Source organism: Typopeltis vanoorti, chromosome 23 (assembly GCF_054136105.1).
Source record: "Typopeltis vanoorti isolate ZY-2024b chromosome 23, IOZ_Tvanoo_1.0, whole genome shotgun sequence".
NCBI lineage: Eukaryota > Metazoa > Arthropoda > Arachnida > Uropygi > Thelyphonidae > Typopeltis > Typopeltis vanoorti.
The window spans coordinates 2,294,695-2,310,792 of NC_143571.1; the positions used below are offsets into that span (position 1 = coordinate 2,294,695).

The 16,098-nt window shown below is 38.4% G+C and overlaps 1 protein-coding gene across 1 annotated transcript in view; it reads right to left on the bottom strand.

The window, feature by feature from the left end:
• LOC150093573 (tetratricopeptide repeat protein 28-like) overlaps positions 1 to 16,098 on the bottom strand; it is a 462,929-nt gene that overhangs the window by 51,431 nt on the left and 395,400 nt on the right. The gene's annotated exons all lie outside the window — the stretch shown is intronic.

A 16,098-nucleotide genomic window follows, 5' to 3' on the forward strand; every position in this document is an offset into this window, starting at 1 on the left:
TAAGGAGGGTTAATCAGATAGGAGTTAGATGGATGAGTAATATCATTAAGCATGAGCTGCAGAAAAAGAAAATGTTGTGGAGGATATATAAAGAGAAAGGTGACTAGAAAACTCATGAACAAAAGAACAGTCAGGCAAGAAAGCAAGATGACCAGCATGGCAAGGAAGGCAAAAAAAATTATGAGAAGAATCTAGCTAAGTAGGCCAAAGGAAATCCCAAAGAGTTCTTTCATTATGTGGCAAGCAAGATGAAGATGACTATGGAAGATTAACCTTAAAGAAGGATGATGGTCACAAGGAGACAAAAGCAGATAAAATAGTTGAGTTACTGAGTGACCACTTTGCAAGGGTATATATCACCTAGTGAGGTTATTACTTTAACATATATGATAGACACAGTGGCGTAGCTAGAGGGGGGTGCGGAGGGGGCGGTCAGCCATGGGCGGCACTTTGAACTTTTTCATTTAATTCTAAAATACAGTCTCGCGAACTCAGTTCCAAATCCAAATATTGTACTACTGCGAATTTTTCTCACAATTGCTGTAAGTGTTGCTAGTTGTGAGAGGAGTTTTTCTAAATAAGAATTACCTACATTACTATGAAATAGACTTCGCCAACGTCATCGATGATTCTGCTAACAGAAAAGCAAGAAAAATAACACTTTAGAATGTTAAAATTAAAGTTTTACTTCAAAAATAAACACAGCGTTTTAATTTCTTACTAAATAGCTTAAGGAAATTACAACGTACAATAAAATATACATTAAAATAAATTTTAATAACTTCCAATATTTTAGCAACATCACGTTGCCATTATCACAGGAACTTAAATACAAGACACGTGCACGCAAGCACAACAGACAGTAAATGAGGAATGAAGCAGGAAGCTATTCTTTCACCTAAAAGTCCTGATGGTGACTCCTAGCGGGCAATGTTGGAATTCTTGGCCAATTAGGCTGAAGGTCTTCTGATGTAGGTTTCCCAAATTTGGGGCAATCTCATGCAACCAAATTTGTTGAGGTTTGGATTGTTTCTTAGGGCTGAGGCTGATTCCATGAATTTACTACGGTGTATTATCATGGCTTTCTTCCACCGTATTCTATGGCGGGTATCCAGCGCATTGTCTGCAAGACCAGAGTGGCTGTATTGGTGAAACCAGATGTAGTCCTTGTGTTCTGAAATTCTGATATTAGCTGTCCTACCTGTTTGGCCAAAGTAGGACAGCTTACAACTGCAAGGGACTTGGTATACACCAGGTAGGTCTAGGGGGGGAGGTTGGTCTTTAGTGGAGCGATTAAGAGATGCCAATTTTTAATAAGGTCTGTAACAAGAAGTTAAATCATGTTTTTTGAGGATTTTTGTTATTTTTTCTGAGGTGCCTCGCATATAGGGAATTTTGATGGATTTAGAGTAATCCTTGTTGTGACAGGGGGTTGTGGTTTATTGATTTCAATATTTTTTGGATTTTTTTGGGGAGGTGGGGGTAGCCATTGGCTAAGAAAGTGTTGAGAATGTGGTTTAGTTCTGTGGTTAGGACATTGTCATTGGAACAGATAAGTTTAGCCCTGTTGTGTAGTGTCTTAATGACTCCATATTGTTGTGAGGGGAGGGGGGATTGTTGGTGAATGTATCTGCCTGTATGGGTGGGTTTTCTATAGACTGAGAAAACCAAGGTTCCATCAGGCTGGCAGGTGACTAGTGTGCTTAAGAAAGGAAGGCAGTTGTTTTTTTCTTCTTCTAGGATGAACTTGATTCTGGGATGTTGGTTGTTTAAGTGTGTTAGGAAGGAGAGGAGTGCATCGTTGCTATGTGGCCAAATAGCGAAGCCATATGGTTGGTTTTTGTGTGGCAGAGTTTAAGGCTTTGTCTTCAAAAGTCTCCATATAAAAGTTGGCCAAGGGTGGGGAGAGTGCCGAAACCATGGCTGTCCCCTCTATTTGTTTGTAGAATTTTCCTTGCCAAACAAAATAGCCTGAGTTCATTGTGAACTGAAATAGGGCTGTGATATCGGGAGGAAATTTAGCTTGGATTAGCTCTAAGGATTCTTTGAGTGAGAGATTTGTGAAATCGAGGAGACATCAAAACTGACCAGTTTTGATGTCTCCTTGAGTGTGTTTGTGTGTGTCACACTCAAACACACTGAAAGATTTTCTATGCTGGCTTTGAAGTGGGCTGAGTTTTTTATGTGTGTTGCCAGTATAGTGTGTGAGGGCTTTGGCCAAAGGTTTAGCTAGTTTGTATGTGGGGGAATCAATGCCATCCACTATGGGACGTAATGGCACATTTTCTTTTATGTATTTTTGGGAGTCCATATATATGGGGGGGGGGGGGTATGGAGTTAAACGGTTTTAATTTGTTAGTGACTTCTACAGGCCAAGAAGTGACCTTCTTAAGGAGCCTGTGGAGTTTCTAATTTGTGAGTTGGTAGGATTGTACTTGATAGTGAGGTAAGTAGCCCGATCTAACAATAGAGCATTCGGCTTACCTGTGCAATCCTTTTGATTAAGTAATACAGTGGTGTTACCTTTATCCGCTTTGGTGATTATTATTACTTTAATTCTTGCAGAGATTTAATTTCCTTATTGTGCATGTCAGTTTTTGGTGGTTTCACTTTGGTCAGAACACAAGCCACATCCAGTCCAATACCGTTGGCGACGTGGTTTGGAAGGTGTCGTATCCCGCTTTCAATTTGTATCATAATGTCTTCAGCAGGTATTCTTCTGGGTCCAATAGCAGAGTTGTGGCCATGTGAGATAGTGTTGAGTGCTTCAGTTTTCAAACTAATTGACGAAAGGTTGACTACCGTGTCAGTAGGAAGTTGTGGTTTGGAGTTAGAGTTCTTTTTTAAATTCTCAAATTTTTTTATGTGTCATTCCCGTACTTTTTTAAATTCTTAATAACACTATAACCTCTATAACCAACGTCTAAGCCTTTCCACGAGAATTACGATAATCCACAGAGATTCCATCGCATGTAAGACCCAACATTACGGTAAAATGAAGTTGAAGTTATTAAGACAACTGAATCGTCTCGCTTTCCTAAAACGCTGCCAGAATAACCAGGTAATCCCAAACTGTGTCAAATTCAAACACCGTTTCGTTTCCCAAAAGGCTCTCCGTATTTACAACCGTGCCAGCCAAGCTTTGCTCGGGGAACAAATCGCCGCTACTCGCCGTTCACTTATTGATGCTAACTTAGCTATCCAGGCACTCGAAGATGAGCTTTCCAGCACCATAAACCACCAGATTTGGTCTATTTTATATGATATCTCGTGCACTGCTGCGGATAAAGAATTAAAAAAAGTATGGGAACTACACATCAAAAAATTTGAGGATTTAAAAAAGTACTCTAACTCCAAACCACAACTTCCTACCGTCCGACAAGGCAGTTCAACCTTTCGTCAATTAGTTTGAAACCTGAAGCACTTGACACTCTCCCTCACGTGGCAACAACTTCGCTATTGTGCCCAGAAGAATACCTGCTGAAGATATTATGATACAAATTGAAAGCGGGATACGACACCTTCCAAACCACGTTGCCAATGACATTAGACTGGATGTGGCTTGTGTTCTGACCAAGGCAAAACAACCAAAAACCAACATGCCCAATAAAGAAATTAAATCTCTGCAAGAATTAAAGAAAAACAAGGAAATAATATTCACCAAAGCAGATAAAGGTAATGCCACTGTATTACTTAACCAAAAGGATTACACAGGTAAGCTGAATGTTCTATTGTTAGATCGGGCTACTTACCTCCCTATTGAGTACAATCCCACCAACTCACAAATTAGAAAACTCCACAGGCTCTTTAAGGTCACATCTCGGCTTGTAGAAGTCACTAACAAATTAAAACCCTTTAACTCCATCTCCCCTCCCCCCCCCCCCCCCCGTATATATGGACTGCCAAAAATACAGAAAGAAAATGTGCCATTACGTCCCATAGTGAATGGCATTGATTCCCCCACATACAAACTAGCTAAACATTTGTCTAAAGCCCTCACACACACACACTATACTGGCAACACACCTTCACACATAAAAAACTCAGCCCACTTCAAAGCCAGAATTGAAAACCTTACATTCAAACACACTGACGAAATGGTCAGTTTTGATGTCTCCTCCCTATTCACAAATGTCCCACTCAGAGAATCCTTAGAACTAATCCAAGCTAAATTTCCTCCCGATATCACAGCCCTATTTCAGTTCACAATGAACTCAGGCTATTTTGTTTGGCAAGGAAAATTCTACAAACAAATAGAGGGGACAGCCATGGTTTCTCCCTTGGCCAACTTTTATATGGAGACTTTTGAAGACAAAGCCTTAAACTCTGCCACACAAAAACCAACTGTATGCTTCGCTATGTTGATGATGTGTTCGCTATTTGGCCACATAGCTACGATGCACTCCTCTCCTTCGTAACACACTTAAACAACCAACATCCCAGAATCAAGTTGACCCTGGAAGAAGAAAAAAACAACTGCCTTCCTTTCTTAGACACACTAGTCACCCACCAGCCTGATGGAACCTTGGTTTTCTCAGTTTATAGAAAATCCACTCATACAGGCAGATACATTCACCAACAATCCCCCCTCCCCTCACAACAATATGGAGTCATTAAGACACTACACAACAGGGCTAAACTTATCTGTTCCAATGACAATGTCCTAACCACAGAACTAAACCACATTCTCAACACTTTCTTAGCCAATGGCTATCCCCCACCCCCCCACCCCCCAAAAAAATCCAAAAAATATATTGAAATCAATAAACCACAACCCCCTGTCACAACAAGGATTACTCTAAATCCATCACAATTCCCTATATGCAAGGCACCTCAGAAAAAATAACGAAAATCCTAAAAAAACATGACTTAACTTCTTGTTACAGACCTTATAAAAAATTGGCATCCCTTATCCACTCCACTAAAGACCAACCTCCCTCCCCTAAACCTACATGGTGTATACCAAGTCCCTTGCAGTTGTAAACTGTCCTACTTTGGCCAAACAGGCAGGACAGCTAATATTAGAATTTCAGAACACAAGGACTACATCTGGTTTCACCAATACAGCTACTCTGGTCTTGCAGACCATGCGCTGGATACCCGCCATAGAATACGGTGGAAGAAAGCCATGATAATACACCTTAGTAAATTCAAATGAGAAAGCCTATTCAAGGAATCAGCCTCAGCCCTAAGAAACAATCCAAACCTTAATAAATTTGGTTGCATGCGACTGCACCAAATTTGGGAAACCTACATCAGAAGACCTTCAGCCCAATCGGCCAAGAATACCAACAGTGCCCGCTAGGGAACACCATCAGGACTTTTGGAGAAAGAATAGCTTCCTGCTTCATTCCTCATTTACTGTGTGTTGTGCTTGCATGCATGTGTCTTGTATTTAAGTTCCTGTGATAATGGCAATGTGATGTTGCTGAAATAATGGAAGTGTATTAAAATTTATCATCATCATCAGTTTCCTGCCATGTACCCTCAAGAGGTGTACAGGATATGATAGTAATACATGAAAAATTTACATCATTACTAACTTCCTATTTCAAGACTCCAACATTATCAGATCTTATATTTCTATCGTCTAAGGCACTTTGTACCGTATCAATCCACCTACATCTTGGTCTTCCTCTGAGTTGTTTTCCTGCCAACCTGGCAGAAAACACTTGTTTTGCTAATCGTTCCTGGCCCATTTTATTTAAGTGACCATACTACCTGAGATTAGCTCTGCTAACGCATTCCTTGATGCTGACAATATCTAGTTCTTTCCTAATATCCAAATTTTTAATATGATATTGCCATTGATGCCATCTGTTCATGCCTATAATCTTTCTCAGCACTCTCATATCTGCAGTCTCTAGTCTTTGGTCAAGTGTTTTACTTCTGACCCATAAGTTAAAATTGGTTTGAACACTGTCTTGTATACAGCTAATTTAGTGTTCCAACTAATTTCTCTCTTATTCCATATGAATTTATTCAATTGACTTCTTACCATACCAGCTTTGTTGATTCTGTTGTCTATTTCTATATTTAATTTACAATCTTCACCAAAGCAATGGCAGACAGGCATAATAATACCAGTCTTCAAGAAGGGAGACCAGAAGGATTGCAGTAACTATCAAGGCATCTCTCTGCTCAGCCTGCCTGGGAAAGTGTATGCTAATTGCTTGGAAAGTCAAAGTTCCAGGAAGAACAATGTGGCTTTCGTCCTGGTAGAAGCACAACTGACCAAATCTTAACTTTAAGGCAAGTCTTTGAGAAATATGGGAATATGCCAAGAATGTCTACACATGTTTTGTGGACTTGGAGAAGGCATATGACCGGGTTCCTCGGGATAAGCTTTGGCAAGTAGTACAGGAGTATGGAGTGGATGGTCAACTATTACCTGCCATCAAGTCCCTGTATGAATGCCCAGAGTTTTGTGTGTGGGTAAACAGCACAAAGTCTGAACCTTTCACAGTTTCCATTGGCCTCTGCCAAGGGTGTGTTCTGTCACCCCTCCTTTTCATAATATTTATGGACTGGATTGATAGGCACAGCCGAGGCAGTGAGTGTGTCAGAATTGGAAAATGTAGCATTCGGCGTCTGCTTTTTGCAGATGACCTAGTTCTGCTTAGCTGTTCCACAGATGACTTCCAGCAGATCCTGGATAGGTTTGTAGCTGTTTGTGCAGAAGCCGGAATGAAGATCAGTGTGGCCAAAAACTGAAACATTTGTGGTCTCAAGACAACCATCCCAGTGCACTCTAAATGTAAGTGGAGTCCCAATGAGACAGGTGGAGAAGTTTAAATACCTTGGGTCCATATTCACGAATGATGGAAAATGGGACGTAGAGCTAGATACTCAAATTGGCTTAGCAAGCTCAATATTGCGGGAGCTTGGCCGTTCAGTCGTATTGAAGCAGGAATTAAGCCAGAAGGCAAAGCTGGCTGTCTTCAATACAGTCTATGTCCCCATCCTCACCTATGGTGATGAGATTTGGGTAACGACCGAAACAATGCGGACACGAATCCAAGCGGCTGAAATGAGGTTCCTTCTTCGGAGCTGACAAAACTAGACAGAGTCAGAAGCTCTGCAATTCGGGAAACCCTCAATACTCAACCACTGCTTCTCCATGTTGAGAGATCACAGTTACGCTAGTACGGGCACCTGGTCAGAATGCCACAAGAGAGGCTCCCTCAGCAGGCCCTCTTTGCCAAGCCAGAGGGTGGGAGGCCACGTGGAAGGCCAAGGACTCGCTGGATAGATTATATCCAAAACCTTGGGTGGACACGTTTGGGAATCCCACCAGACCACCTGAGCTTGGTGGCAGAGGATCGGAACCATTGGAAGTTCCTCTTGCAGCTGTTGCCCCCACAACCCAATTAGGAAGAGTGGGCCTTGAAAATGTATGTATGTACTAAAAGTCGTGCCTAAGTAGCTGAAATGTTTTACTTGTTCCACAGGTTTTCCATTCACAACACAGTTGACATTTTCAATGATTCTGCCTATTTTCATTGTCTTTGTCTTTTTATGGGGTGCTTAAGGGTCAGAGCTGTATAACTGAGAGGAGACCTCCACATAGCCTTTAAAGGAATGTGGAGAACCGACCAGGGCTTCTGACCTAATGTCCAATCCTCATCTTCATACCACATCTATTACAACAGTTATTCAATTTAGTCAGAGAAACTTGTAGCAGATTTATTTAGAAGTATAACATCATCTGCATAAAGCAAAGAGCTGACATTAACATCTCCAATTTTGATATCATCTTTAATACCACTTTCCTTCATAATGTCATCCATACAGATAATGAATAACAGAGGGGATAATGTACATCCTTGTCTCACACCAGATTTAACATTAAACCATCTTCCTGTACTTCCTTCAATTCTAATTGCTGACTTACAACTCAAGTAAAGACTAAGCATTGCTTGATATAATGCTTCATTGACACCATATAACTGTAGCGTATTGAATAGCTTGTCTCTTGGCACCTTGTCATATGCCTTTTCCAAACTGACAAAACTTAAATACAGATCTCTGTTATATTCCCATGATTTCTCCACTATTTGTCGTAAAGTGAAGATCTGATCCTGACAGCCTCTTTTGACCTATCTCCAGCTTATTCTTCACCAAGCTTTTCTTCCACAATCCTTCTCAACTGCTTCTCAAGTATACTTGCATATATCTTACCAGGAACACTCAGTAGGGATATACCTCTGTAATTCTCACATTCAGTTTTATTTCCCTTTTTTATATATGGTTCTTTCTATTAGAGCTCTACTCCAATGATTGGGAATTTGTCCCTCTGTCCGGCATTCTGAACAATGCAGTGCAGCCACTGTAAGACTTTCATACCACCATACTTCAGCATTTCTGGTTGAATATCATCTAGTCCTGCTACCTTTTCCACATTTCAAGCCTTTCATGGCTTTTTCTACTTCAAGTATGGATATGTATTCCTGATTGCATGCCTGGTCAGTGTTTTTTTTATCACTGTGCTGTCATCACTGCTTGTTTCATTTAGCAGTTTTTCAAAGTAATTACTCCATACTTCAAAGATATCTTTTTCTCCTGTTTTTATGTCACCTTTATCATCTCTAACTCCTTTTACTGCAATCTTTTCTCCATTTCTAAGTTTCTTCAACAACCTCCAGAATATTTTGCCACCTTCTTGATATTTATTTTCTATGTTCTTGCCAAAGTCCTCCCATGACTTTTGTTTAGCTAGTTTTACACACTGTTTAGTTTTCTTACATTTGTCTCTGTATTCTCTAAGAGCACAAGCTGACTTAATTGCCAGGAACTTTTGATATGATTTCTTCTTTTCCTTCACTGCCTCTTTAATTTCCTGTGTCCACCATGGAGTTCTAATTTTTCTATCCTTGTGGACAACTTTACCACATACCTCTCTAGCTGAATCAATCAAGGTTTACTTCAAGGCTTGCCACTAAATCTCCAAGGTTTAGTTCCTGTTCTCAAACTCTTTCATTTTTTCTTCAATAAGTTTTGTGTATTTTAGTCTACAGTTCACATCTGAGAGATGCTCAACTTTTATTCGCTTTAAAACTTTCTGACATGTCATTCTTTTCAATATGAAATTCAATTTTATCCTGCTCAAGACTAAATAGTGATCACTACCAATTTCAAATCCTCTATACACTGTGGTGTCCTGCACCAGGGAGAAAACCTCACTATCAACAATAACATAGTCAATGAGACTTTTCTTATTCCTTGCCTCTTCTCTCTATGTGAATTTGTGCACATTTTTGTGTTGGAACATGGTGTTAGTAATAACCAATCCATGTCCCGAGCAGAAATCCAACAGATATTTGCCATTATTATTAGCTTTGCTCTTTTCTCCAAATTTTCCCAAGTGTGACAATCATTTCCTACTCTGCTATTTAGATCCCCAACAAGGACCCACTTTTTCTTTTTCGTTGTGTCAGTTGCTTTTTCTAAAGCCTCAAGAAATTCCTCCACTTCTACCTTAGTAGAACCTTCTGTGGGACCATAGGCACAAATAAGTCTCATTGTCCAGTTCCCCATTTTCATATTTGCCAACATTACTCTACTTGAGACTGCCTGCCATTCAAGAAGATTAGCCTCGTGTTTTCTGTTGAATACTATGACTAATCCTTCTTTTCCTTGATTGTCATTGCCGGAATATAACATTTTGTATTTATTGCTCAGAAAGATCTCACCAGTTTTGTCTTTTTTGTTTCAGTCATCCCTATTATGTCGATCTGGTACTTATCTAATTCCTCAGCTAATTCAATTTCTTTGCCATTCAGGCTTCTTATGTTGATAGTACCAATCTTTAACTCTGGTGATGTTGAATTGGGGTGTGTTTTCAGATTTGTTCCAGTAGCTGACTTTTTGCTGTTCAACCTGGTTCCCTGGAGAAAACAATGTGGATCTTGTTTAACTGGGCGACGCCCCAGCCGGCATGAAATTTTGTCATGTTGTACCATCATTTTGTATTTTGGTTTAACTAATAAGAATACAATTTGGTCGACTAAATCCCAAATTGCCAGCCCATCCTCGTTCGTTCAGTATCCAGGTTGATACCCAACAGGGTGCACCACAAGAAGGTGAGGATTGGACATTAGGTCAGAAGCTCTAGTCGGTTCTCCGCATTCCTTTAAAGGCTATGTGGAGGTCTCCTCTCAGTTATGCAGCTTTGAACCTTAAGCACCCCATTAAAATTTCTTTTAATGTATATTCTATTCTACGTTGTAATTTCCTTAAGCTATTTAGTAAGAATGTATAACCAATGTCTAAGCCTTTCCACGAAAAGTGTTTTAATTTATTTCCCTATGCATCGTTTTGACTTTTTGTAGTATTTTTGGTGCGTATTGAGAGGGAGCAAACTCAGAGACCGCCCCGAGCGGCAACAGCTCTAACTATGCCACTGGACAGACACTGATGTGGGAACAGAGGTGGACGAATTTGAGGTTCTTAGGATACTGCAGAATATCAATGTAAATACAGCTGTGGGATTAGATGGGATATCAGGTAGGGTTTTGCAAAAATGTGCAAGGGAACTGGCAATGCCTCTGATTAGGCTCTTTAAAGTCTCAGCTCTGGTAGAATTCCAAGGGAGCAGAAAGAGAGCAAAATAATTCCTTTGTATAAAAGTGTTTCTAAGACTGCAGTAGCAAATTAAAGACCAATCTCAGGCATGGTGGTAAAAGTACTAGAAAAATGGTGAAAAAGATAATTCAAGAATGGATAGTTAAAAATATTATACTGTGTGAGGGTCAACATGGCTTTGTGAAGTTTCAGTCATGCTTAAGTAATTTAATAACTTTTTATAATAGAGTAACAGCAGAGTTGGATAAAGGAAATAGTTATACAGTGATTCTACTGGATTTTGCAAAGACTTTGACAGAATACCACATGGAACTCTATTACACAAATTAGAACAAATGGGGATGGATATGACACTGGTTAAGTGGATAAGGGGATGGCTGCTGGACAGATCTCAAAATGTGGTATACCGAAGGGAAGAATCAAGGCAAAAACAGGTGACTAGTGGTGTGCTGCAAGGTTCAGTGCTAAGACCATTGCTGTTCAATTTGTACATAAGTGATATAAGAAATAACCTGGAAGGAAATATTCAGTTGTTTGCTGATGATGTGAAATTAGGTAGAGTAATAGTTAATGAAGGTGATGTGGAGAGTTTGCAGGTCAATTTAAATAGGCTGTCAGTATGGACAAAAGATAATGGTATCAGTTCAATGTGGAGGAAAGATAATTTCCTGTCCATTTCTTGCAAAGACAGTAGGACTAAAATGTTATATACATGTGCTCCCCAAACTTACAAATATACAAAATTATGATCAAAATTTCCTTAAGAGAATTTCAATTCAAATTACTGTATTATAAAAATGGCATGAAAATTTCATTTCAAATTATGCTTTGAATAAGTCTAACTATAGGTAAGTAATGAAAATGCCCATTATTCCCTCTGGAAGTTGGTTGATAGGAGAAAAAGAGGGGATATGAAAGAAACATTTAAGTTGCTTAAAGGGTTTTATAGGATTGATGCAAGCAAAATGTTTCAGCACTTGTCTAGAGGGACCAGAACAAGGGATCATCCCTGGAAGTTGAACAAAAATGTGGTTAGTAGGGGTGTGAGGACTAGATTTCTTGTTTGGAGAGTTGCGAATGAGTGAAATGGGTTGCCAGAGTTAGTTGCGAGTTTTTGTCTGTTAATGGGTTGAAGAAGAAGTATGATAGATTGTGTGGATAGATCGGGTCTCCTGCGATGAGTCTTCAGACTCCATGGAGGTGCCCATATTAGAATAATAATAATATTATTAACATAAAAAAGTCTAACTATAGGTAAATAATGAAACTGCTACTCATTTCTGTAAGGCAGGAAAGTATATTCATGAAATTAAGGATCTCCTATACTGATCTTGGTAACTGCAAGGAGTTTTGGAAATACCAAGAATACTACATGGATACCAATACTCCCTGACTTATGAGCAAGATATATTCTGAACAACTAGTCCTAAGTCAAATTGTTCATAAGATGAAAACATGAAATGAGGTAAAACATACTCTCCAGCAACAAGAAGGATTCAAATTAGTGTAAGCATTTCAGTGAGGCAGTGGTCTCACACCAGGTGATGAAAATCATTTCTCATTTAAGGGAGATGAATCATTTGCCCACATCCTATGCCCACAATGCCAATTTATTTAAATCATCCTGCAGGATATCTACATCACCTTTATCAACTATTGCCCTCAACACTTTGCATCATCAGCAAACAACTGAATATCGCATTCCACTCCTAAATCTTTCCCTATATCACTGATATACAAATTAAAGAGTAGTGGCCATAGTGCATGACAACATGAGATAAATTGGACATCAACTTCAAACCTACACATTTGCCATGATGAGGTGGAACGCCGCATTGTGGAGTCAAAAGAAATCACCTTAGACCTGCTTCATATGAACAATAATCTCAGCTATAATTTGCCTGACTCTTTCAGCTCTACTATCAGATACTGGAGATTGTGTGGTTCCACACACGCACAAGTGTACAACAATAGAACTTTAACTCGGACTATAGCTCAAGTTCCTAATAACTGTAATTCATAGTCGAATATTATGAACTTTATAATTGTATAGCTTTAGAGTGTCTCAATGTTATTTTCAGTGTCTTTTAATATCTTTCTATGTTCTTAACGTCTGATGAAGTCAATCTCGACGAAACATGTTGCGTTTTCAAATAAATCTCATTTTGTTATAATTCTCGGGTTTTAAGTCAGTTAATATTAAAAATGAACATATCCCAACCCCGAGTTAATAGTAGTAGTCATATATATATATATATATATATATATATATATATATATATATATATATATATATATATATATATATATATAACATGGTAGTTTGTTTCCAAAATTATTCATAATAAACCAACTTACATATCTGCTTCACCACAAATGTTGGTGGTGAAGCAGATATGTAAAAATTTTTTTGTGACAATGTTTGAGGTTTTTTATTTCTTCTTATGGTTTTTTTATTGGATTTTTCCTGTTTTTTGTGTGTTACTTTTTTGTGGAAGATGTTGTAATGATACACAGTAAAACTGTGTTTCATTGAGTTGTATTTCTTTGCATCCATGAATATACCTTGTGACCAAAGTGATATATTGGCTTAATAATTTATTAACTAAATAAATTTGGTTAGCAATTATTACTGCTAGTCTTGAATTTTCTCTACTAAACATCAACATGGTTGAGAAAGTAGGAGGGAATTTTATAATTCATATTCAATGAACAGTAAATACTATATTTATAAGGGGCACTAAATAAAACAATATGTTATTAAAATGTATTTCAGAATAACAGATAAGGACATATTACTCACAGAATTTTTGCTGATTTTCCCATTGTTTCCTCCAATTAATGCCCCCCCCCCCACCCCTGCCTCCACCTCCACCTATTCCAAGAAATTCCTTGATAATGCTTTAATCTTGTTTTTGGAAATCACCCAGGATAAAGAAGTCAAAACAAAAAGATTATTATTATTATTATTATGATTCAGGCCTACATGCAGTCAAAAGATTCATCGCAGGAGGCCCATCCTAGAAAACACAAAGTTTATCATACCACTTCTTGAACTCAATGACCATTCGTGCTCTCACTACTCTATCAGGCAATGCATTCCACAGTCTCCAACTACCCTCTATGAAAAGAAACCACTCTTCACCCTCTTGCTCACAACTTCCTTTCTTAACTTTCAGGGATGGCCCATTGTTCCTTGCTCCTTCCCTCTGTTCCACCAAGCAAAAGAACCCCCCCCCCCCAGTATCAACCCTGTAACCACCTCTCAACAGTTTAAAAGTCTCAATCATATCACCTCTCCTTCTTCTACCCACCAAACTCTGTAGTCCACATTCCCTCAGCCTGTCTTCATAACTAACATTGTACAGTCCTGATACCATCTTTGTTATCCACCTCTGCACCATTTCCACAGTTAATTTAAATCCTCTTCAAATCCTGGGGACCAAATCTGAGAACAATAGTCCAAGTGTGATCTGATCAGGGCTTTATATAATGGAATGACAACTCTTTTATGCAAGTTAGCATCCTTCTCAGTATTGCAGCAATCCTCTGAGTTACCTTCACCACCTTTGCAATATGTTCCCTGAATTTCAGGTTTCTATTAATCATCACCCCCCAGATCCGTTGCCACCCCTATCCTGAAACTTCACACAAGCTAAATGTCTTGAATGTCCCACAGACTATTTCATGTACAAAAAATAAATATGAAATGACATATTCTTAATATAAGGGGATAAAAAGAAAATAACTAATTATTTTAATTAGAGATAAATTTAAAAATACAGAAAATCTACTGCTGTATTTCTATACAACATGATTTCCGAGTTAAACTGAACTGAAAAAAGGAACCTAACCTTCAACTGAACATCGGCATTTTATTATAATTACGAATGAGCATCTTAATTATTACATGGGAATCTCCATGGAGTCAGAAGACTCATCGCAAGGGACCCATGCTAACCATTATTCACACAATACCTAACATATCTCTCCTTAAACTCAATCACTGTCAGGTCACGTTGACAATCTAATACAGCTATTCCAACTCCATGCAAAAAATCAAGGCCTCACACCCTTACTAACCAGACTTTTACACAACTTCCATGTATAACTAGTTCTCTCCCCTCATCAACTATTGAAAAATTTCTTTTTGTGTCAATCTTATAGAACTTTTTTAGTAACTTATAAGTTTATAAGTTACTAAACTTATAAGTCTATCATGTCCTCTCTTTTCCACCTGTTAACTAAACTTTGCAAACCACACATATCTTCAATTCATGCTCATAGGAAGAATTCCACAGACCTCTCACTATCTTGGTGACCCCTTTATGGATCCTCTCTACCACCTCATCTACAAGAAACCTGAGTGACCAAGTCTATGCACAGTAATCACGATGCTGAAGTATCATAGCCTTATAAAGAGGGATAATAACTTACTTATCGCTACTTGTCAATGTGTTCTTCAACATCCAAGTAATCCCTTGAGCTAGTCTGCCAACTTTAGCAATATATCCTTGAATTTTAATCTTAATGTCTATCATAATTCCTAAATCCCTAGCCTCATTAATAGAATACAAAATCAGTGAAATAGAAAATTTTCAGCCAATTAAGTAACTTGTTGATTAAGTCATTAGTTTTATTATGTGTGTGACATGTGGGATCCCAGTCTAAGGCTGCATAGGTGTTGGAATCTTCTAGAAGGATTTCATTTTTTTGTATGTATTCGTTCTGTTGCCTAGAAAAATTTTAAAAAAATCTCTAACACTGAAACATCCTTTAGTCCAAGAATTTATGGAGCACCAAAAATCCACAAACAGGATAATCTGATACATTCCATTATAAATGGGAGATATTCCCAGACCTCACACTTGGTGAAGTATCTGTCAAATCTGGTAGCTCCACACATAGGAAAAACAGAATTATATGTGAAGAAATCTTACAATTTTACATTTTATTGAAAGAGTAATGAATTTAAATATAGGATCTTCAGACATCCTAGCCAATTGAGATGTTGTCAGTCTGTTCACCAATGTCCCAAAGGATCGCTTCACAGTAGATATTCTTCAAAAACTTGTTTCCACCTGATACAGTCAGACTATTCAAACACTGCATTGAAGGTACTTTCTTCATATTTCAGAATAAATATTGGGAACAAACATAAGGTTTTTCATTGGGTTTCTCCTATTACCAGCATTAGCAACTCGCTTTATGCAGAATTCTGAAAATAATGCTATTGAAAATTATCACAAAAAAACAAAAACTTGTTTGCATTATACTGATGACTGAGATTCTCTGTCAGCCCATTTCTGAACACGAATCCTGACCAACTGTTTCAAAATCTTTCCCACCACTCCGGAGTTACTAATAGGTTGACAGTTGAATTCAACAGTCTTTGCATCACCCTTATATAGCCTTTAGCCCATCCCTATATTAAGATGCTATTGGATTACAGCTTTTAGTCAGTGGGATTAACATAAAAAATACACAATTTATTTCTCTTTCAGAATCATTCTC